The following is a 21,696-nucleotide window of genomic DNA, read 5'->3' on the forward strand; positions in this document are numbered from 1 at the left end:
AGTTTTCACGTCCACGACAGCTACTGCCCTTTCCATACATTGCAAGCTGTAGATATTGACAATGGTACATGGTTGAAACATCACATTTGGCTCTTCAGAATTTCGACTTAGTAGCGCAAACACAGAGAGCCACAGGATAACGAAAAAAGAAGCGTCACGAGCACCTGTTTCGATGCTCTGTTTCAAGCGTTGTTCTATGCTGCATAATTTTTTTTTTTTAGTCGTCTGTCTGTGCTACTTCACTTGAAAAGTGTGTTCAACCAACTAGCTCAGCACCAAATTTTGCTGGCAATTTCGAGGAACAAGTTTCTTTTCCTGCACATTCTGTACTCTGCAACACAGCAACATTCCACACAGCAAGTTTCCTGTGATTATTCACTATGTGATACTCCTTTAACCCACATTTCCACATACAAGTACCTTGGTGTGCATATTTGCAGTAACCTTTCCTGGCAAGCTCACGTGGACTATGTCACAAGTAACGCTAACCATACTCTCGGTTAGCTACGTCGCAACTTTTCTATGGCGCCCACTAACTTGAAACTTATACTGTACAAAACACTAGTCAGGCCAAAACTTGAATATGCGTCGTCTGTATGGGACCCTCCTCTTAACTGACTAATTCTGAAAATAGAAGCCATTCAAAATCGGGCTGTCCGTTTCATTTTCTCTATCATAGAACTGCAAGTGTAACTCAAATGAAAGCAAATTTAAACTTACCGGATCTTTCAATTCGTCAAAGAATTTCCCGTCTATGCCTATTCCACAAAATCTACCATTCAAACCATCATCTCAGAGATACGTTGCTTGTACCACCGTCTTACATTTCATCCCGCAGCGGCCGCCAGTTCAAAGTTGGCGTACCCAGCACTCGCACCAACTTACACTTCGCCTCTTTTATCCCCAAGACTGCCAAGGAATGGAACCACCTTCCCGCTTCCATCGCCTCCATTACAAACGCCGACTTGTTTAAAAATGCTGTAATTGATTTTACATTGTAGTGGTGGTTCGAATTCAGGTGAATTGAGGTGAACCCAACTTCCTCTGCGCATGTGATCATGGGATAAGCTAAAGTGGTAGTGATCAGTTTGGGTTGTGACTGCATGCTATCACCAGATAAGGAGGCCGCCGCGGTGGCTCAGCGGTTATGGTGCTCGGCTGCTGACCCGAAAGACACGGGTTCGATCCCGGCCGCGGCGGCTGGAATTTCTTTGGAGGAGAAATTCTAGAGGCCCGTGTACTGTGCGATGTCAGTGCACGTTAAAGAACCCCAGGTGGTCGAAATTTCCGGAGCCCTTCACTACGGCGTCTCTCATAGCCTTAGTCGCTATGGGACGTTAAACCCCATAAACCAAACCAACCATTGTAGTGCTGCGTTACCTGTTGTTTTTGTTGTGTATCACCCACTCCTCTCTGTAGTGCTTCAGCCCTGAGAGTAAATAAATAAATAAAATAAATAAATAAACAAATGCAACTGCACGATCAAAACTCTAAGAATTTTGAAAAGAAGTTTTCCTGACCTGATGGGGGCTCCCTAGTAGCGTCCCTCGATGTGCCCATCCGAGTGAGCCCCATCAGTGGAAGAGGAGACATCCGAGAGCCGCTTTGGCTGGAATTCGGTGATGATGACTGTGACGTTATTGACAGTCACTGCCCCGCTGCTCACCCGAGGAGCGGTCGACATTCTTCAGGCGGGGCTGGGCTGTGCCGTGGGAGCGGAGCCACCCCGGGACCGCTAGAGCCCCGGCGGCTGCTCGAGCCCCGGCGGCCACTGCTGGGACCCAGTTGCTGAGCCACCAGCTGCGCGTTCAGGCGTGGCTTCCTGCATAGCATCAACATCATCATCGTCGTCAGTAGCCTATGTCCACTGCAGGACGAAGGCCCCTCCCATATCCCACCAACAAACCTAGTCTTGTGCAAGCTGCGGCCACCTTATCCCCGAAAACTTGCTTAACCTAGTTCCCCCCTCTCGTTCTCTGCCACCCCTGTTATGCCTGCCTTTTTGTAGAATCCACACCGCTACCCTAAGGGGCCATCGTTTATCTTCGCTCTACATCGCAGGCCCTGCTTAAGCCCATTTCTTCTCTACGGCAGCTGGGACATCACAGTAAACTGCTGTTTTCTTCCCAGACTGTTAAACATAAGATAGTTAAGTTTCTCTTCCAGAGTAATTTTTAGATCCGTCATACTGCTTTCAGTGTTTAGACCCTGAAGCGTCCCAAAGTGACTTAGGCTATGAGGTACGCCGTAGTGAAGGGCTCCGGAAATTTCGACCACCTGTGGTTCTTTAACGTGCACTGACATTGTACAGTACACGGGCATTTAGAAATTCACCTCCATCGAAAGACCGTCGGGACCGGGATCGAACACGACTTTTGGGTGTGTAGCCAAGTGCCATAACCACTGAGCCACCGTGGCAGCTAGAAGTAGTTGGACTGTATCGATGGGGTACCGTGTTTTAATCACAGAGAGATCACTCTCACTAACAGAGCTCTAATTGGCTGGAATAGTTCAAAAATGAAATACAGGTTCTGCCACTACCAGCTGTTTTCGCAAGTAAATTGCATGCATCTACACTGATTTCTGGGCACTGATCCCAAAGGCTAAGCCACACCACCATTCAGTCCAAAATGGTGGCAACCCATTCTTTTCGGTAGGGGCGTCAAGAGTAATCAACTAGTGGGAAGATTTATAATCCAATCATCTCGCCAATAAATGCGTCTTTTGTTGCCACACAAACGGCAACACAGCCAGAAAGACCCAAAGAATCAATTTTTACTAATAACAATAACTGTTTGGAGTTGCCCTCAATGCCCTTTTAATTCGACTTTCCCGATTCTGCTCTGTTCCTTAAACACTTACGCCACCACTTTGTCATGTTGCCATATTTAGCCAATTTTTCTCTCACCCTTTCTCGTATGAGTGCATTATTTTCTCTCCGCAACCCCCTCAGGAGCATGAGAATGACTGAAACAAGCGAACCAATGAAGAGAGATGGATGAGCAACGGCGTAAGATTCACCCACTTGGTGGATGTTCCGTTGCGAACATCACACGAGACACTTGACAGCTTCCACGGTGTTCCGGTACATGCAGACGCTGCAGACCCACACCTGGTCCTCCTTGGATAGTGGCGCCTGCACCAAACTGAAATGCAGCATGGTAAGAGTATGGCACCTTGCAAACAGCACTAATCATGAAAAGCCACCTCAGTAGTTTGCCCCGTCAATACATATCACTCATCTACCAATGGGCATTGACAAATATAACGACGAATACTCTACAGAGTAAACTAAAAGCAAAACATTGTAATATATAGCACCACTTGTGTAACACGATGCTGAAGAATCTAATTGAGCGGTATTTTCCAAGTCCTTGGCCCTGAAAAAGCTACCAAATGCTGTATACGTAACAAAATATAACAACCATTTATTGCCTGAATTATGACGGAATCAAAGGAAAAGAATCGCCACCTTGCATTATTTATTTATTTATTCGTACCTCACAGGCCCCAAAGAGCGTTGGGTGAGGGGGCATATCGAAAAAGGAATATCTGGAAATAATAAACCATAATAACAGTACAACAGACGTGGCACAAGGCAAATACACGAAAGGAACACAAAGTTGATACAAAATGGAGTTAAAATAACATCAAAAACGAAAATAGAAAGAAAAAAGAGCGAAACACGAACATGTGATAAAAAGGTAACGAGGGGCAACAGAAACAGTGGTAAACCAGAAAACAACGTTAAGAGCCAATGAAACTGTGGTACATTTCGAACAATACTAGGGCAATAAATGTATACATAGATGGTTTTTAAACTCTCCAGGATCAGTGAAAGTGATGTTGCCAGGAAGATCATTCCAGAGCTTAATTGCTCTAGGTAATGCAGAAGAATTAAATGACTGGGTTATGCTAACTAGGAGACCCACATTCAAAAGCAGACATCAAAATTTTTGTTATTGCCACTAAAATCTGAGAAATCGGTATGTTGCCAATTAAGAATGATTAGCATTTGAGCCATTTTGTGCGCCTAGTCCAAGTTGTGTGGCAGACCAAATTGAACCCTTCATACCTACTAAAGGCCCTGTGACAGTTGACAACTTTTCATCCAACAAACGTCTACTTATTCTTCCAGCGACAGATGTCAGAAAATGAGACATGGAATTCTTAAACACGCCTGGAAGCCTCTCATTTGCACTTCCCTTCTCTTCACGCAGTTTCCTTAAAGTGACGTCCAATATACTGACCACAAAGCGCTGGCTACTGAAACCATGCTGTCATCAAACTTTGTATGCAAGCTCCATGTAGTAATGAGTGTATGGCGTGCAAGTGGTGTGTCATGAATTCGCAACACTGGGTGTTAAAAGGTTCATTTGGCTACACCTAGTATGAATGCTGTCATGTCCAACTTTGTGACGCTGTGACGAATGGACTGGTAAATACTCATGTAGTCTACAGTGGCTGTGTGGAGGCCATGTTCCAGAACCACCACCAAAGCACACCACTCGAGGACATGGTTGAAGCACACTGAAAATCATTCCCTGAAGGTTAGCAAACAGAGGTGGACCAACTCCATATTCCGCACGCTTGAAGAAACTCTTCTAATCCTGCCGAAGTGAGCTGTGGCTGTGTTCTGCCACTGCATGGTTTGCGTAGTATTCTTATGAAAATATGTAAAGCAAAAAACTTTTTGGCTGTTATCATCAAGAAAGGCTCCCAATAGCATCTCCTTCTACTACACTAGCTGCAGTAGTTAATCCAACAGTCAATGACAGTTTACTCAAGAGACCTGGCAACATCAATTGCAACTTTATCCAAAAGTTTTTGTGGAAAACTGAGTGCATAAAGAGGAGCTGGACTGTTTGCCACAAGGAAAGTTACGCAGGTTATTGCGAGCTGTTCAACACAATCATTCACATGCATCCATAAGTGAAGCTCATTCACGGGCACCTGTTAACCCTAGCGTAAGGGGTCCTGCAACGACTAAACACTAGTAACTGTGCACACACAAGCACCACCTACTATTCACCGTGCAAGTGGCAGTACGGTATTTTGGTTTTAAAGGTGATGCAATGCTCAAAACTGGAGTCGTAAGAGTGACTCTAAAGAAACTTTTAAAGGGGCTGCAAAGCACTGCTTGGGGGGATACCGGCCACACTTCAGGTGGATTCTTTGTGTCACACAGATGCTGACTCAAAAAAGAATCACAGGAATCGATGCACAGGAACGGAAGTTATTCAATGAAGAAATTTCAAAATATAAGCAAACAAAACGCTGCCCTCAACTCTATTTTGGTGCGGCTTCCCACTCCTATTTCGCTCTCCCAATGACAGCACCTGGCGCAACCAATCAAAACAGCCTGCCAGAGCACATCGCGGAAGTTTTCACTCCATGGTTACCTGCTCTCTGTAACACGTTCTTGCTAAGACTGGCAGCGTCGTTTCCATGCTTACAGAGTCATTCCCTTGTTTACAACAATCACGTGGACGCCCAGCTGGCACAGCCATGCTTCATCGTCACGTCACCAGTGCAGAAGGGACTACTGAACAATGGCCTTTCCCAATTTATCTGAGCGCGAGATAATGCGACGCAGTGACAATCTGCGCGTTATTCCCTATAGGGATACGACGACGAGACCCGCGCTAGCCAGACATCGAGCCCTCCATGCGACGTTAACGCCGCTGATCGTCCAACCACGCCGCCGCCGCCCGGTGATCTTCTACAAGCTGATGATGTGCACTGGTAAATGTGAAACGAGTGGCTTTTTTCTTTGAGTCCTTTCTTGGGATCGAAACGAATGCTTGTGGAATGCAGTGGCTCGATCAGGTCAATTCTGCTAAGCCATTCTCAATAGGTATGCATGCCCCGCGAACTTGTACGCGGACGGACGGAGGTAGCACTTGGAAAATGAGATATGCTGTGGCCACCCTCATACTCTGAAACATTCCAATAGAGCCACTGTGATAACATACGTTCATTTTTAATCCAGAAAGTGAACATGTTTGGAGGAAAACACTACACTGTGAACATCAAGAAAATGCTACTGCATCCAGGTGTACATGCGGCCACTGCAAACGGCAGCAGAACAGCTGTGCTGCCGAGACATCGCGCAGTGTATAGCCCTGTTCGACGGCTGCATCTGCAAGGATGAGTACTTCATCATTCTCTGTTCGGACACAGAGGCGCTGAGAGTCACATATGGCGACCTTATTGAGAGGGGCCAGGAGCCAGACATGGATATCCACAAGTAGGTATTTCCCATGCCAGCGTCTTCCACATTTTCTTTTGTAATGAGGCCTCATAACAGGGAAAGTATGGCAGTGCCACATTTGCTTCAAAAATGAGCACTGTGCACCAGAAGCAGACTGAACAGGTTTTCACCACATTTGATGGGGCTTGATCACAGGCCGGACACTCGCCTTACCTTTATAGCGCTTAGCTGTTGCTTCGACATACAATGTCAGTTACCCGTCGCTGGCTGGTCAGGGCGAGCAGCAAGCTGGACAGTAAACATGCAAAAGTTGGCAGCTTCTGCAACTTTCTAGGCCTGCTATTTGTGCATGCCAAAGCAGACAGTATTTCATGGGTTTCACTGATGGAGTTTATTCCTTTATAATCATTGTGTGCGTACATGTACAAAACACCACCATAACTGTATAAAAAATGTTCTATTGTAGCCACTTCAGCAACGAATTGCATTCTTGTTGGAATAAAACTTTCAAGATTTCATATTTTTGTAGGGAACATCCCTGAGAGCACTGAAGAGAATTCAACCCTCCCAGGTGATTAATTGTATGATTTTTGTCCACTGTTAAATTTCTATGTCATCACTGTAAAGTGTTTCCAGAATGTCAGTTGTACTTCTTTTGACTCAATTGTCTAAAAATCATTAAGCAAAAAATTCAGCCATTTTAGGGCTCTTGAAAATGCTCATCCACGCAAAATAAGTGAATAGATACACGCACATTCCACAGCAACACCAGCATTTATGGGAAATGTAATGCCGACCATCTTGAAAACTGCCTTCTGCACATTCATATTGCATGCCTGGCTTCAAGTGGTTGTGCGTGCCTTATCTCAACAGGTTTAAAATATAACCTCCAGCCATTTGTGGCACATTATGTCGCAGCAGTGACTAAAGCCGATGCGAAACAGGTGTACACATTTGTGCACGCTGTAACTGAAACGTCTAGAACAAAATTCCAACATATTTTAAGAGTATTCTTCAACTGCTATGGAGATAATTTATGGTGGCACACTTTTGTCACTAGACGCGATGCTAGACATTTTAGTCAAACCACTATGCACTAGATCTGATTAAGTGCAGAGATCACAATATGACGTCTTTTCTCTTTTTATTCCAGAAGATACTAATAGATTACACTGAAGTTACTTAGTAACTTAGTGTTTACGCTTTTCAGATTAATGAGACCAATTATGAGTTCCCTGCTTTTTAGCGGTGTTAGAAGCCAGTCTCAGTGTCCAATTTGAGAAGCCTCCTCTTGTGCCCATGGCACTTTGGGAAACAGTTTCTGTGTTTCAATGCCTGGCTATAAAAATAAAATTCTGACAGGAAGTTGAAAGTTCTTCTTGCAGAGCATTGCTTTTTTTTTATCATGTCCACCTGTTTAATGTCAACAGCATACCAGAGGAAAAGAAAGGTTTGCCTTCTTGACGTGCTCCAGGTACAATACCTACTTCTCGATGCAGACCCTACTGAAGCTAAAAACACCTGATTCAAGGCAGCAGTCAAACTCTTAGTTGCAATGGCGATGGCTAATAATGACTCCAGCATGTTAAGCCTAGCACAGCACGTGGCTGAAGTGCGGCCTGTTCATACTGCTAAAGGAGCACAGGTAAAACAGACAGTGAGTTGTTGATGTGAAGCCACTACATGAAAGCCTGCCAGAATGCCAAATCCCAGTGCAACACATGCTGCAAGTTCAGGCATCTGGTAGGAGTATGTCACTGAACCAGGGCCACTGACAGAGATGAACAACATTGCAAGAAAGCAGAAAAAGCAAAAACACAAGAAGCAACCCATAAACAGTGTTATGAATAGTGTCACGTAGTGGTGACAGCAGTCAGAAAAACAGCGGAAAGGGCCTCAAAAAAGAAGCTGGTTATTGGGAACACCTGCGCCCACAAAGAACTGAATGACTTGGCGGCGGCATACCAACAAGCGTGTTCGGCTGTCAAACAGAATGCCCGCCGCTCTCGGCTATGCTCAATTCAAAGCTGGCAGCGAACTTTCGAGAAACAGCGTGCAAAGGAACCACAACAGTCTGAAACAACATAGGATCGGCTCCACCTGGGCGTGATCAATCGAAATAAATCTGGTCACATCTTGCATCACAAACAGAGCGATAAATGCGCGAGCTGGTAGCTTAAAAGAATTAACAAACAATGATTGGAAAGCTTTGTGAAATTGTCTCCCTCGTAAAGAAGCATCGACCTGGTGCTTTGGACTTTTACTGCCTCATCGTTGTAAGCAGGAGTTGTCGACAGAAATGTCACGCTTTTCAATTGGTCGAATTTTTCGTGACGTCAGAGTGCACGAATTTCAAACGGGGCCAATTGTACTTTTGCTAGTAACCACGCAACCAATTAAACGGATGGTAAAGTGATGTTCCAAATAAGTGGGATTGAATTTAGTTAATTAAATTAACTAACTAATTAGCCTAATTAACCTTTCTAGTCAGACCTGATAAATAAAACCGAGTAGGAAATTGGTCCGGTTGGGGAATCGAACCAGGGTCTCCGGAGTGCGAGACGAGCATGCTAACCACTTGGCCATGCCAGCTCAATGGTTTGGAATGAACAAAGGCGCGTCTAGCTAATACGGCGTCTTCATTCACTCCCATCTTCCTCCCTTCCCATTACGGCGAGGTTCAGGTGTCCACCGAGATATGCGAGACAGATACATTTTCTTTCCTCCAAAACCAATTTACCGACGAGCAAGGCATACAGCTGAACTGACAATGGAGTTCTGTGGACTCCCTGGCAGCGTTGCAAGACGCTGTCACGTTCCACTCTTAGAGGCGAAGCTTAACATCTTAACCACACATCAGTGACACAAGCAGCACCATCGCGCATAAGGCTTTCGCCTCACCGCACTTTAGGTCAACAAAGTTACCCCTGATTTTTAGCAGGCATAATAGGGCATTATGCACACATTTCTGGGTGCGCATGGCACCGCTGAGTTGCTGTTGGTCTGTAGGGGGCTACTTCACAGTCAAGCTCTCCAAGTCAGTGACCTTGTACGAGCTGAAGTAGGGGCACAAAAAGCTTTGAACTCAGCCTGTGGCAGCGAATAGGCATCTCTAGCCATGCACGGTCGCCCGGCTTATATTCCGCATGGCATTGGCGTAGATGGTAGTGTTGGGTGCTGGTGCGCTGTTTGTCTTTTTGTGCAAGCTGACCAGTCGTCATGCCACTTCCGCACGTTGTAGGCAGGCGGCGATGCCGACCTTGTCTTCTTTGACAACATGTGGCAGCATGGCATTGGGCGTGGTTGTGGCCTCCCTGCCATGGATGAGCCTAAAAGGTGTCATCTGGGTGGTCTCTCGCACTGCAGTGTCGTAAACGAAGAGGATGTAAGGCAGGATGATATGCCAAGTCTTGTGTTCAGCCCCGACATACATGACGAGCATGTCAGCAATGGTTTTGTTCCGGCGTTCCATATGTCCGTTGGTCTGCAGATGGTATGCAGGTGTCCTCCAGTGGCTTGTTTGACAGAAGTACAGGTTGGCTTGCGTCAGCTCCGCCATGAATGCTGTTCCTCTGTCCGTAATGAGCACTTTGAGGGCGCTGTGTCAGAGAGGGATGCATTCTACGCAAAATTTGACGACCTCTGGTGCTTTTCCCTTCAGCAGTGCTCTTGTCTCGGAGTAGCGGATCAGCTAGTCTGTTGCTATAATGCTCCATTTTCTTGACTTCGAGAAAAGGCCAAGCAGGTCCATGCCGATCTGTTGGAAAGGTCTTGACGGAGGTTTAGTAAGGTTCAGAAATCCTGCTGGTCGGGAGGGAGGAGCCTTGCATTGCTAATAATCTCGGCAGGTTTCCACATAACGTGCAACAACGCCAGATAGCTGGAGCCAGTAATACTTGTGTTGAATGATGTGGATGGTGTGAGAAAACCCGAGATGTCCAGCTGTTGGCTTGTCGTGTAAAGTGGGTAGAATTTCTTCGCGAAGTTTTCCAGATACAAAAAGGGGGTAAGCTGCTTTGTTCAGTGCACAATTCCTTACGAAGACAGCATTCTGTACACAAAACAACGATAGTCCTTGCTTGAATGAGGTTGGGGTGAAGAAACCTTGCCTTCCAAGTACTCTATGAGGCGTTGGAGATTAGGGTTTGAGCGCTGCTGCTCTGCAAAAGAGTTGGAGCTGATAGGTCTTAGGAACGCATCGAGGTCGTCTTTTCGTGGTGCATCTACGGGCAATCGGCATCACAGTGCTCGCATCCGGACTTGTAAACAACGGTGACGAACTCTTGGAGTCGTAAGCTCCATCGAGCGAGGTGGCAAGACGGGTGCTTCTAGTTGGCGAGCCAGCACAGCACGTGATGATCAGCCACAACTTTGAAAAGCTTGCCATACAAGTACGGGCAGAATTTCGACATGGCCCATACTATCCCAAGGCACTCCTTCTCAATCACGGAATAGCGGCTGACGTAAGCTATTACTCTCTCACGGCCTTGCTGCTTCTCAACGAGAACAGTGCCTGGCCCTACACTGCTTGCGGCTGTATGTATTTGGGTTTCGGCACAGTTCCACTGCATTATAAATGACACTTTTGGCGGCTTGGAGTACTGTGAAATTCAATAGGAGCCGTATAAAGCCAAAAGAAAGTTTGCTGCAAAAGCGGTAATCACTGACTAAAAGGAAAGCAGCAGCTGTAGGAAATTTTTCAGGTTGTCGGGTGGCATTGGTGGGACACATGAATACAGGGCTTCAAACAAAATGTGCAGAAAGTCGGACACACCCCAATTTTTCAGCTTCTCATTTTGCACAGTGCAATCCCACAGAACTGCAATGTATCGCACCATTTAGAGAGGGTACCATAAACCAAGTGGAGAGCGACTTTGCCAGCCACGCAACTGAAAACCCAAAGACATGGTACAGTCGAACCCGGATATATCGAATTCGAAAAGGATCAGAAAATAGTTCGATATAGCGAAAATTCGATATAGAGATAAAGGCTAAAACTGCACTCCGGATCATAAAAAATTGCGGCTTACCGTTTGGAACAGCCGCGAATCACATCGTATAGGCACGCAATGTGAAAGCGCTTTATTTCGCGGAAAAAAATTCGCTTTATTTTGGGCTGCTTTTTCCTCTAGGAAACGAAATTCAAAACACTGGTCTCGATCTTCTCGAGACTGTCCAGGTGCGAGAGCCCAGTACCTTCCATGTCGCCGCAACAGCGCCGAATCAGGCTGAACGCTGACGCCAGTTCAGTGGCTGTGCACGGACGCGTTTCTTCGACAACACAGTTGCCCTCGTCATTGCTGGAATCGGCGTCTTGAACGCCAGCTATTCCGTCCACAATGTCCTCATCAGTGAGGTCGGCTACCGCTTGAACTTCGCTGTCACCATTAATAAAGTCCTCAACAGTCACTTCGGACGGAACGGCGCCAGGAAAATTGGACAAGTCGCGAAACGTGTCGTCCAAGCACTCATCGTCATCTAAATCTTCCAGACATTCATCTCCAGCCACTTCAAGGCCTGCCTTTCCAAAACAGTTGGCTACTCTGGCCTGCTTCACATCGCGCGTTGAAACACAGGCACACACAAGAAAAACACGCGAGGCGCAGATGGAGCGGTCCGAGCGAAGCCTATGCGGAATAATACCAGCTGATATACTGGTGAGGCTGCGCAGAATTTTTTTTTTTTTCCCAAAAATCCGCATACCCCGAACTTTTGTTCATAACAGTACAATGTGAAATTATACACATCGAACCTTGCATTCAGTTCCTTGCAGGTGTTTGTAGCGCTTGATGCATTTGAATACCTTAGCATTTGAAGCCCCACCATGAAAAAGCATGTCAGTTGACGTCTTGACTAGTGCAACATGGCAGGTGGAGCCACGTGCAACTGCCATCCACCCGCCATGGTTGTCACGCAGTGGAAAGCTCGGCGAGACATTCCCCTCTCCACTAGCAGGGTAGAAGAGGTGAGGCCGAAAGGTGGTTAGTGCAGGAAGAACAAAAAGAAATGATTGTAAAATTGATAAGGACTAAGAACGACTAGATAATCTCAGCAAAAGTAAAAACACTAAGAGTGACTGAGCAAAGAGCACAGCAAAGTTGCTCAGCAGTTTTCATTAATGATCAAAAGAACATGAACAATGCTCAAAATGAGCAAATGAACAGCAAAAGAGATGGCAAAAGAACAGGCTAGTTTGATTCCTAGCAGCAGCAAAACCGCAACCTAGAAGATCCGAAAGGGCAGGGTCTCATCGGAAGCGGCTCGCATGCTGCCTGCAGCCAAAATCGATCGCAAGATCCCCATCATTTCGGTCCAAGCACACACATTCATCACCGGTAATGAGGCAGCCCACGCATTAGCCCGAGATCTCTACTTTCAGGTAACCGGCCAATAGACTACAAGGGGATGGACGAACGCATGGAGGAAGGAAAACTTTTGCAAAGATAAGCAGAAAGCGTCGAGAACTATAGGTTAGGAAGGCGTCTCGTGCCACCACTGAATTCAGGCTCAAAGAATACAGAAGCCGAAAATTTTGCAAGCTCCTTCTGGTTGTTTCACACTCAGGTAGATGATAGGAAACATGATAAATGTAAAACCTTCGGAGTGAGCTCGAGCAGCCTCAATCACAATTTTGGAATGCCCCAGACCCTGGGTAAAATATTGTAAGCGGAGAAGCATGGGAGGCCCTGCTGCGGAGCCAGGTCCCCGCCGACCAGTAACGAGCTGTACATCTGATGGCTGAAGCAGTGCAGAACCAATGTGTTTTTGCCAGTCTTCAGTTGCGGAAGTCCCGACCTCCGTCCCCTAGGCCTGTGTGCCAGAGGCGGGGCGTAGGGGGCCAGCTACATCGGTGAAAATAAAGTTTTAATCATCATCATAATCCGTGTTCAGAGTTTTTTTTTTTTCAGAGCGCAGCTCTTTGGCGCGCGTTTCGCGGCGTCGCGGTTGTCCCTCGTACCAGCTCTAGGACAACGCGCTGCTCTAGCTGCGCGCGCTCATGGCGCCATCTACCGCACGCCCAAGCCGAAACGCATATAGCCGCCGCCGTTCGCCACTCCGTGCATCCCCCCCCCCCCCCCCCGCCTTTTTCCTCCGTGGCGGCGTCCGCGCGTTAGCGCGCTGTGTTACCTGGCTGCCGAAGCGCCGGCTCGACATCAGCGGATCGCGGTGCGTGCATCCCGAGCCGAAACGCGGAGCCACGTTCATTTGACTTGCTAGCAGCCTCAGTGGCATCAGTCAGTCGCAACTATCTCTTCACCCCGCAATGCTCCTATGCGCCAACGCGCTGCCTCGCGCGATCCGCCGATAGCTTAATTGCTCTCTTCGATCCTCCTCCAATGCCCCCTGTGCGGCGGCAATCTTAGTGCCCGATCGGGGACAGCGGATCTCGATACCCGAGCCGAAACGCACAGCCACCGCCGTTCGCCGCTGCGAACCGTACAAAGTTTATTCTCTGCCAGTTATTTCTGAGCCATGAGCGAGGCAACCAGTGGAAGCCCTTCGTAACAACCTCGCGAGATACTTACATAGACTTCGTGTCTGAGAAACAGGCACTGGTGCAACAACTCGAGCATATATCCATCTATTTCTCCAGCCACAGAGCTCCCTGCATGAAAATCAAGGACTGTTAGTGGAGTGTATCTTGAAGAAGGAATATCTGAGCAAAATAACACATTTTCTGCAATTGTAAAGCGGAAACAGCTGATGAGCTCCGCTCAACTTTCGCATTAGGAATTAAGTAACGTAATCGTCGGCAGCCTTTTTTTCTAAGTAACTGATTTAACGCCTATAGCTGGTACAAACATGTGCGCAGCCACGGCGCTGCGTTGCGGCAACGCCGACCGCCATGATTGAGGTGTACGTAGCAGACAAACTAATGCCAGCATTCAATAAAACTTAGGTTGGGCCTAGTTGGTACATGTTACTGTTAAGATTATTGTTGGGCAAACACGGGACAATCCACAACGAAGAGACACAGGCGCTACTAACAACTGGTTTATTCTTCTCAAGAACGCATACTTATACATCTGACCACGCATGCTCAAACACCATCTGGAACCACAACTGTCATGCCAAGTGCCGCTAACGCAGAAGTGAGCGCAAAAAAAAAATGATTTCAGCTGCGTACAGAGCTACGGACGTATCACTAATACAGTCTACTGCTTTTTCCTTTATGTGGTAGGCTGCCAAGGCTAGCCGAGCGTGTTAGTTTTGCTTTTGTCAAGAATCACAATCTCGTCAAATCGCGGTGCACAATTCCGGGAAGAATTAAGGTGGGACAAAAGATATGCCCGTTTGTCTGTGCTGTTCTTAACATTATTCGCATGCTCCCAGAGTCGCTCATTTATGCACCGCGCTGTCTGCCCGATGTACACCTGTCCACATGAAAGATGGTTTGGTTTTATGGGGTTTAACGTCCCAAAGCGACTAAGGCTATGAGAGACGCCGTAGTGGAGGGCTCCGGAAATTTCGACCACCTGGGGTTCTTTAACGTGCACTGACATCGCACAGTACACGGGCCTCTAGAATTTCTCCTCCAAAGAAATTCAACCGCCGCGGTCGGGATCGAACCCACGTCTTTCGGGTCAGCAGCCGAGCACCATAACCACTGAGCCACCGCGGCGGCTTTTCCACATGAAAGAGGGAAGGCATATGCATATCCCAGTCAACCACGGATATCCGTGGTATATCCGAGTAAGGTCCGAATCTCCAGTGCCAGGCTGGGATGTCCATAGGGCATGCCTACGTATGTTCATATTCGGATATACGCATCGGAGATTCTGTGTATGTACGAGGGACGTTCGTTTTTGGATGGCTGGCGGACATCCGCCGGCGGATGTCCGAGGAGTATCCGTAAACATCCCTCTTGGGATGTGAGCTTACATGACATATATAATTTGTTTTCCCTCAGACGAACATTTTAAAACAAATTCTATTTTGCCAATGCCAAAATTCACACAATCACATTTCTACCACCAACTAGTTTAATATTCAGATTGATTAAGATCACTCAACTATGGTGTTGATGTTAAAGAACCAGAATTAAACGAATCGCTTGGCTTTCTGGCGCCAGTGCTCATAATTAACGCCCTTTTATCCTGCAGCACTCCTTCGAGGTAACCGGGGCATGTAGCCATGCATGCTGCCTTCCATGAAAACAAACCCCAATAAACTCCTACCAGGGGCCGCGGCAGAGCGGTAAGCCTAAAAGTCAACCCAATCCAATCTATCAGCCAAGCCAATATTTGTGGCGCGATGGTCTCGTTGGTTTTCGTCGCGTGGTGCTCCTTTCGACCTTTACTTTTGCTGCAATGTGCGGTTTGTTCGCTCTGTGGTTGCTTGGCTGTGCTACAAATGTGTTGTGTCATCTACGCGCTCGAAAAGACGTTCGTTTGATTCTGAGGCTCTCGTGAAAAAGCTCGGTGTCGCCTGACCCCTTGCCGAGACATGCTTTGTTGCTTTGGTAAGTAACTGTGCTTGAAAATTACTTTCAGGGTGTTGCTGTGGGATGACTAAACCGCATTAACGCAGTTGTACTCTGTTGCGCTACTTGTTTGCCACGGAGTGGAAGTTGCAAGCACTATGCATTAGCTGCCGCAAACGTGTTTCTCGTGTTTGTGAAAAAAAGTTGAGACGGTGTGTAGTTGCATGGTGTGAATCTTAAGGCAATTGCGCGTAGGTTCATAATTACGATAAAACAGAATGCACGAAAAGCATAGTGCCAGGACGGTGTTAGTTTTTCAGTGCTTCGCGACTTAGTTTTTCTTACATTTCTGTTGCCTTTGCAGTGTGGATGTGGCCCGGCTACCGAGTGTATTGGTGCCTACATTAATTATGCCAAGCCGTGGAAAGCACAGGTAGGTTGAAAGTGTCATATAAAAGTTGTGCATACTTCCACAGCTTATTAATTTATTTATTAGGCTTGCCAAATGGAAGTCTCCAACCATCCACTCACTACACAGTACTTTGCACTGTGCAGTAGCATTGTTTAGGAAAGCTGAACTGTTGTGTTAAATTTGCGAGCTTCAGTCACATTTTTCACTTACTTCCCAATCACTGAGTGCAATGAGCTCTTGCAGTGCTTTGGTATAACTTTGCCAAACATGTTATGCCCACAGGGCTCAATGCTGAGCCAGATAGCAGGACCATATATGACACCCCTAGAGCCACATGTTCCTGGATTGTGACCAGACCTCTCTTCCTTAACTCTTGTGCAGCTGTGGATCATCAAATATGCTGTCAGTGCCCTGATGCGTGATTCATCAGTGAACCCTGTGGGCATTGTAGTTTCGACAGAGATTGTGTTTTGCTGCATCGTTGACAACGTGCAGTATAAGGTGCTCTCTCATACTTTATTTTCTTGTCCATACAGTGTGGATGTGACTGACCTAAGCTAGCAGCTATATAGTACCTGCAGCTTACAGCAGCAACCTTCAGGTAAGTTTGAACTACAGTGCAAGTTTGACCCTGTCACATAATGGATACTTTCCTTCTGTTTGCTCTGTGCAGCGGAGGGTATCTAGCTATACTGCAGTGTACTTGTACAATAATGGATAAAAATTTGTGGTATGAGAGTTCTTTGTGAAACATTTTCTCTGTGCTGTTAGCCAGAGCAATTTAATCAAAAGCCTAGAATCAGGAGGGGACATGGATACTCGATCTTATTGAACAAATTTCAGCTACTGCCTGGCGAGGCAATGCAAAAATAAATATTTTCAGAAAATCGACATCCAGCAAACTTTTCTCTATGAGTGTACCTTGTGCCCAACCTAAGTCATTAGCTAGCTTGCAACGATGTGGTAAGGATCCCTACTCTTGCACTTGAATTTTTTTGACCATCAGTATGGAAGTGACTGCCTGTGGGAGTAGCTGTGGTGTCTTGCAATGTAAAAGACAAAAGAGCTACTACTGGGGCGAGTTGGAAATACATACTTGAAGGAATTGGTGAGCGCTATAGAAACACTGAAAAGGGACAAACGCACAGGACGAAGCGCTTTCTAACTACTGTTTAATCTCAGAAGAAACATGACTATATACACACATTTGACGACAAGAATGAAGGAAAAACAGGTAAAAACTACGCGCGCTTACAACAGCCGAAGATTACTGTTCTTGAGGGAGGTTAATTCTGTTCCCCCTAACATCACTGAAGGGGAGCTGACGCATTGCTTATCTGGAGCAACGTGCATTGCAAAATTTTCGATAATTTCTCGTTCCCGTCAGTTTCTAGCCCTACCTATTACTTTGGTGTTTTTTAGCAAGGGTATGCATTTACAGTGTGCGAAATGAGGTGCCAGATTCCCGGACTTTGCAAGTTGTTCACTTGATCTTTCGTGTTCCCGGAGCCTCTTGTTAAGGCATCTTCCCGTTTGCCCTGCGTAAGTTTGTTGGCAGCTGAGGGGAATGCTGTAAATGACGTTTTCGTCACACTTTACATAGGTGTTTTCGTGTTTGGTGTTGCACCCAGGTTTCTTTTTGTGGTCTTCATTCTCGTTGACCTTTTTACACATTCCAATGAGCTTATTGGGAGCTGAAGAAACCACCTGGACTCCGTACTTGTTAGCTGTCCTCCTTATTCTGTGGGAGATATTGTGAACATACGGCATCACGGCAGGGCGTCCCTCGTAGCTCGTTTTCTTAGTTTTGTGGGACCCAGTAACTTCTCTTAGTAAGCTTTCAGCAATGCCGCAAAGTAACTGCTCCGGATAACCGCTCTCCTTCAATTGGGAGACCTGTTGGTCTACGCTCTGAATTATCGAGTGGGGGCAAGAGTTTCTTATAGCTGGTTTCAGGCAAGACGTAGCTTCAGCTTGCTTTACAATTCTGGAATGACTGATAATTCACAGCGTAGACCAACAGGTCTCCCGATTGAAGGAGAGCGGTTACCCGTAGCAGTTACTTTGCTGTACTGCTGAAAGCTTACTAAGAAAAGTTACTGGGTCCCACAAAACTAAGAAAACGAGCTACGAGGGACGCCCTGCCGTGATGCCGTATGTTCACAATATCTCCCACAGAATAAGGAGGACAGCTAACAAGTACGGAGTCCAGGTGGTTTCTTCAGCTCCCAATAAGCTCATTGGAATGTGTAAAAAGGTCAACGAGAATGAAGACCACAAAAAGAAACCTGGGTGCAACACCAAACACGAAAACACCTATGTAAAGTGTGACGAAAACGTCATTTACAGCATTCCCCTCAGCTGCCAACAAACTTACGCAGGGCAAACGGGAAGATGCCTTAACAAGAGGCTCCGGGAACACGAAAGATCAAGTGAACAACTTGCAAAGTCCGGGAATCTGGCACCTCATTTCGCACACTGTAAATGCATACCCTTGCTAAAAAACACCAAAGTAATAGGTAGGGCTAGAAACTGACGGGAACGAGAAATTATCGAAAATTTTGCAATGCACGTTGCTCCAGATAAGCAATGCGTCAGCTCCCCTTCAGTGATGTTAGGGGGAACAGAATTAACCTCCCTCAAGAATAGTAATCTTCGGCTGTTGTAAGCTCGCATAGTTTTTACCTGTTTTTCCTTCATTCTTGTCAGCGCGTGTGTTCCTCCCTCTTCTGTGTATGATATGAAGTCAAATGTGTGTATTTAGTCATGTTTCTTCTGAGATTAAACAGTTGTCCTGTGTGTTTATCCCTTTTCCGTGTTTTTATAGCGCTCACCAATTCCTTCAAGCTTGCAATGTACACGCATTTTTCATGAACTGGTACAAAGCTTTGCAGTCGGGCATTTGTTTTTGCAGTTTTTTTGGAAAAGCAAAATATTTTGTATTGCAAGAAATATTCTCACCTCTGTTGCTTACAACTTACTAGTTGTTCAAGATGTAAACATGCTTTCGGAGCGGCAGATGACTAATTTACTTGGCACGGTGGACTTACTGCACACAACTGAATGGTGTCTGTCAAATTCGCTTGCTTTAATGACATATTCTGAACTTAATGTTTACTGTTTTCTGCAGAAGACGTCCCCGGCTTGTCTACAAATTCATCATGGTCTGTACAGTATCCTTCCTGCTGCTGTGTATGGCCGGCTTGATGAATTCCTCATGAAGACTGAAGACAGCATTTATGCCATAATAAAATCATCCCGACTGATATGCTTTGCCATTTTGGTCGATTGCTTTACAGATTCATGCAGATTACATACAGCAAGGTGTATGTCCGATTTCAGATCTCTGCGGGCTTTTAATAAGCCCAGTGGCCCTGGGAGGTGCACTGATTGGTGGTTGTAGTTCTGTAGTAAGGTGGAAAGTTGGGCGAGTTGAATCTTATTCATGATGAAGTTTAGCGCCAAAAACGAGGACAAAGTAGGAGTGAAGACACAACACGAGCGCTTCATCATGTTGTAGTTCTGGCTTGCCTCATAATGGTGAAGAATGCATTACCTGCAAATATCCTCAAAAGATCCGCCGGCGGATATCCGAGATGGATATCTGTCGGCAGTCTAAATAATTATATTTGTACCTCCGTCGGAGGTCCGTGCGAGAGCCGTTGGACGTCGGCGGATCTCCCACGGATATCCGTATATCCAGTAAAAGACATACCTCGGACGTCCTGTGAATGTACACTGGTTGATTGGGATACCACCGCAGTGGCGCAAGGGATGTATGATGTTCCGTGCCTGATTAGGCAGCCACTAGTCCTCCTATCACGTAGTACGTGCGGGAGCACAGCTTCAATTGCCAGTTTATTCGGCGCGGAAAACGCCAGAGGGACGCCATGCCTGACTGCAACTCTCTTGAGGTGATGAGACACCTTATACAGATATGGCACCACCACAGTCCTGAACATTTCACGTTCACTCGTCCCCCTTATACTTTGAGTACCGGTCTTCATCTTCCGTATCAGGGCTTCGGAACCTGCCAGAACGTTCACATATCGCATTCAGACTGCCGTTTGTAATTCCCGTGCATCGGCCCCAAGCAACCACAGATATCCGTCGGACGTACGAGCTAGATCCGAACGTCCTTTGCCGAGATCGGAAACACAATCCGATTTCGGATATCCGTATCCGTACATCCGCCGGACGTACGGACAGTGTCCACTTTTGTATGTCCGCATGAGAGACGAGGTGTACGTCCGAAGGATGTAAGGCCGAGTATTTTCCCAGGCCATGAGTATGGACGTTTTTTATTTCACAAATATTCGCGTCTTTCGTGTATGTATACTGTTTTATTTGCATCAGTTGGAGGGTTTAACGCGAATATCTTTGCAAATTGGTGCGATTCCACTCCTACCTGCAGTGCAAGAGCCGCCAACGAGCTAAATTTATCTAAGAGGAGAAGCAGGTGTTGCAGAATTTTGCAAGAACTCAATGCCTAGTTTTATAATTATATAACTTCTCCAAATTAGTGGAGTTCTGCGACATGTCCACCGTTTTGCTAGGTAAACTTCCCATTGAAACCAGTCGTATCAAAACTCCCGTGCATTCTGCTATCACCATCATCATAGATGTCACTTGCGGTCAGTCCAATCCAATCCATCAGTACGGCTCCGTAGAGCTGTTGTTGATTTGTCGCGTAGTGTTGTCGCGCAGAGCTTTATAGCTCTGTTATTATAATGTGTGGCTTTGTTCGGTCTGTGGACGAAAGTAGTATGTAACTTAAGCAATTCGAAAGATACGGGAAGCGCCTGAAGCTCTTCTGGAACACCGGAATCACGTACTGCGTCGACCTTGGTTTAAAGAAGGCTTAGTGCACATGTGATTGCCTACGAAGGTATGTATCCAGCACACTTCTTGGAACTTGCTTCTAGGACAATGCAGCATGCTCATATAACATTCGTTCACAGGACAGTGGGAGCAGTAAGCGCGAGGAGATGGCTTCCACAAGTGTGTGCTGTTCTCACACTTTCGGGAGCCTACATCATACAGCTGCGGTAGCCCTCAACTCGCGCGACTAATTCCCACTCCTCTTCAAAGTTGCGGGACGGAGTATTTTCGCATCTTGTTAATTTTTAAGGCATCGATAGGTTCACTGTGCCTATATAAAGAGTGACAACGCGCGAAAGGCATACCATAGGAAGCACGTGTACTTCGCAGTGGTTCGCAACGGAAGCTTTGCGGCTTTCTGTGCACAATCGCGTACAGTGCCGCGCAGGTTAGTGCCCTAAGGCCCATGAAAATAAATAAAGAACAGATACATTGTCAAATATGGTGTGGAAAAGTGAGAGCTGTTATTGCCTTATACTCATTGAGGTGTTTGTTAAAGTGCATTGTCTGTTATACTTGCAGCATTAAACACTTCTATTAATTGGTTCCAATGTTTTTACTTGGGCTACTGCATTGTGCCATTTGTTTCACATGACTGATGTTTTCCGCGTTCTTTTTTATTTCAGAAATCCTGTGGGTGGGAAGATTACGGATGTGTGTCCCAAGCTTGCCACATTTGAAGAGTCACATTTAAGAAATTTTCCGAATGTAACCCATTGCTCTGCTGATGTATCATCAACCACAATAAAATATGCGTGCTATGCA

At 46.3% G+C, this 21,696-nt stretch overlaps 2 long non-coding RNA genes and 1 pseudogene across 2 annotated transcripts; 2 read left to right on the plus strand and 1 right to left on the minus strand.

Moving 5' to 3' along the window:
* Positions 1–1,534: 1,534 nt before the first annotated feature.
* Positions 1,535–9,773, minus strand: LOC149356964 (YY1-associated factor 2-like; annotated as a pseudogene).
* Positions 9,774–15,984: 6,211 nt separating this feature from the next.
* Positions 15,985–19,280, plus strand: LOC149356965 (uncharacterized). Its single transcript, XR_016289853.1, has 3 exons — positions 15,985–16,071; positions 16,587–16,651; positions 19,181–19,280. It is a non-coding gene; the product is annotated as an uncharacterized LOC149356965 (long non-coding RNA).
* Positions 19,281–20,715: 1,435 nt separating this feature from the next.
* LOC149356966 (uncharacterized) lies at positions 20,716–21,696 on the plus strand. The gene is made up of 2 exons (XR_016289854.1): positions 20,716–20,938; positions 21,558–21,696. It is a non-coding gene; the product is annotated as an uncharacterized LOC149356966 (long non-coding RNA).

This window comes from Amblyomma mixtum, chromosome 3 (assembly GCF_055824585.1).
Source record: "Amblyomma mixtum isolate Tamu chromosome 3, ASM5582458v1, whole genome shotgun sequence".
In the NCBI taxonomy this organism is placed as follows: Eukaryota; Metazoa; Arthropoda; class Arachnida; order Ixodida; family Ixodidae; genus Amblyomma; species Amblyomma mixtum.